Genomic DNA, 3,477 nt, shown 5'->3' with positions numbered 1-3,477 from the left:
CCACCTTCCACATTGGAGTACTTGTACTTCTTCTTCTTCTATAGATTTTAACGGGAGCTGGCATCCATTATTGTTGCACTACTGCCATCTATTGGATCCTAATAGCTATACCTCAAGTTCTCATAACGATCCCACTATTTTTTTAAAAACGACAAATCTTCTTTTTCTCCTCAATACTACGGAGCCCTCAAGAGGAAATGGAAAGAAAATTATTTTGCGTTTCCTCGCAATACTTTTGCATTCCCTCAATACTGTACTGATTAGTTCATAATTAGTGAACTAATCAGTGGCATTAGTGGCATAATTGAATACTGTAAGCCTTTCTTACGGCTTACAGTAAGAAAGCCGTAAAAACTTTCGCATTAAACGTATTAAAACTTTCTGCTTTAATATAAGGTTATGCGAGGTTTTTCCATGAATGTTAATATCTTTTTGTGAAATATCTGAAGTTTTATATATTTTCTTTAGGATAGAAAGGCACCAAAAACCTATGATATAAACAGAAACTTTCCGTAAGTAGGAAAGGAATACAAATACATCCTAATTTGGGCTATTTCTGAGTTATTATCGCGGGGTAATAAGTCATTTGACAGTTTTAATTGTGTCTCTGTTGTGGTGGTTGTCTGAATGGTTTAAAGGGCTTTTTCATGTTCAGTTCTATCTCAACCTTAACAGACATAAACATGCAATGCATAAATCAACTTTCTTTTTCCCTAACCCTCTGTGATGGCTAAATCCATGGCCACACTCTGATGTCGGTAACTCTTTTGTTATGCACAGTTTATTTTTTCATACAAACACAACAACACTTTAGTTTCAATAAAAACATTTATTAGTTGATTTGAATGCATTTGTTCTATTTGTTAGCGCGCCCATTTAGTTAAAAAAAATTTAGTTAGCATATGTATTTATATCAACTTCAAGTTAATTTTGTTTGCTTTAGATTAATTCGGTTGGTTTTCGTGCCGGTACTTACCTGCCTTGGAGTTACCAGACAAAGGATGGGGCCAGGGCTCAGCAGGCTTAAATGCTGATTGGACTGCACCACTAGTTCCTGCTGGCAGGGGGAAATTGTAGTTTCTTTCTTTAGATAAGTTTTGTATTTAAGTAAATATTAGTATTTAAAGTTTGATATTTTTGATTTTCAGTTTTGGGTCTTTAGTTTAGCTACACTAAGGTGTACTGTTATTTGTTTTGTGTTATTTGTAATTGTATTCTGTTTAGTTACCCCTATTGTGTCTTAATTGGTCTGATCAGCCAGTATATAAACCCCTGTGTGTCATTTCTTTGTTAGGTCAGTTATGTTTGTTTGTGCAGCCAGTTTGTTTACATTTTTTGCCTGAGTTCAGTTTTGTTTCTATTACCTCTTTTATGAGCTCAGTTTATCTTTTGTTATTTATAATCTTTGGGTTAAAATAAAAAACCCTATTTTTCTAATATGTCCTGTGACTCCTCCTGTTTTTAACTTGGTCCGTCACACCCTCCATAAAGAAATATAGATTAGTAAAGATAATAACTGGGTAGATTTTGTAAATTTTCATTTTCAGTTATATATACAGATGGTTCAAAAGATTTAGTTTCGGGTAAAACAGGATTTGCTTATGCTATTCCTGAATTAGATGTATTTATGAAGCAAAGAAGAACTGACCATTTAGCTCTGTATATAGTGGAAATGTTAGCAATACTGATGGCCTTACAGTGGGTAGAACAAAATAAGATTGAAAGAGTTCTTCTTATATGTTGAGATTGTCATCATTAATGTCCATTTTAAATAGAAAAAAATGGAAAGTCGTATGGAGCTGATATGTGAAACTTATGAAATTATATTAAGAATCACATAAGCTCAAATAATGATCTGCCATGCACTGACAGATTGTTGTCTTTAAAACAAGCTAGAATTATGGAAGCAAAAATAAATCTGAATGGCAACAACTGTGGGAGAGGAGAACTAAAGGTCATCATTTATTTCATATGCAAAACAAGTAGGAAAAATAGGAAAAAATTGGAGGAAATCAAAAGGAACAAGAAGTAATGACAAGATTACGGCTCGGACATATAGGATTAAATAAAACTTTACATTTGATAGGTGAACATCCAACAGGTAGTTGTGAGTGTGGTGTAGATCTGGAAACAATAGAATATGTAATAATTCATTGTGAAAAATAAAGAGTAAGTAGAGAAAAGCTAAAACAAGAAATTAGGAAATATGACATAGATACATTAAAATTGAATAAGATATTAGTTAAACATAATAAAATAAATAAATCAGTTATTACATTTTGTAGGAAACAGGACTAAATATATATATATTTTATTTTTTTTCCCATTATTTTAGTACTTTGTGCTAGCCTTTGTATCTAATTGGATTTGTCAACAGCATAGTAGATGCGATAATACAGCTTAAACATTAGATGTCACCAGCCATTAAAAATCAGAAAGAAGAAGAAGGCTTACGATAAATGAAGAAATAGAAGTTATAGGGGTTGAGGTATGGATTAGTAAATCAAAAGCATCAATCACATGATATAATTCAAGCACTCATTAAATATTTAAAAGATACAACATTAGCTGAGAGGATTTAGTATGTATGTGTGTGTGTGTTTGTGTGACTGTATAAGTATGTATATAAAATAGTTATTTTAAGGTTTGAAGATATATAGGAAAAAATGAATTTCTGAATTATATCTCCGTCCAAATTGATGGCGGTAATACACAAAGTATGTAAACTGCCTGAAAACGCTATAGAACAGGGGTGTCCAAACTTTTTGCAAAGAGGGCCAGATTTGATAAAGTCAAGATGCCTGGGGGCCAATAGTTTGTTCGGACATTTTTTAACTACAAAAGTGTCATGCAAATACACACTGTTATAAAACAATTTTCATTGTCACAATTATCTTTATTTTTCAAATGACAAAATAACCAAATATAAGCCACTCAGGCAACTCTAAAAGCAGAAATTCTGCTTTTCTTTCATATCTGGAGAGTCAGATAACATTGAACAAACTGTATAAAATACCTTAAATTTACATGAGTTTAAAAATATCTTTGCCTCAAGAACATTTTAAACAGGAGTTATAAGTAATGCAAAGATGTCTGTTATTATTAAATTTTAAAACAAGTGAATTTTGCTCTTGTCATTTACAATATCTACAGGTTCATAACCAAATCTTACTCAAGAGTTTAATAAAAATAAGTGCCATAAATCCAGGTGCATAAATGTTCTTTTGGCTCTTCACTGCTGATAGTGACAGACGTTACCGTTCAAAACACTCAGTTTTATGTCCTCAACTCTCAGTGCCACACTGTTACTGCCAGGCAAACATTCGCAAATTCTTGCTTCTTCTCAGGGCAAAATGTTCTCCACCATTTTCATAACACAGTTTTGATAAATGTATCTTCAGTAAAAGGTTTGCCATGTTTAGCTATTAACATTAACATCGTAGCTTGCTTTGGTGGTATTTTCTTTTGACTCAGGCC

Source organism: Xiphophorus couchianus, chromosome 11 (assembly GCF_001444195.1).
Source record: "Xiphophorus couchianus chromosome 11, X_couchianus-1.0, whole genome shotgun sequence".
NCBI classification, from domain to species: domain Eukaryota; kingdom Metazoa; phylum Chordata; class Actinopteri; order Cyprinodontiformes; family Poeciliidae; genus Xiphophorus; species Xiphophorus couchianus.
Note: the sequence above shows the minus strand (reverse complement) of the source record.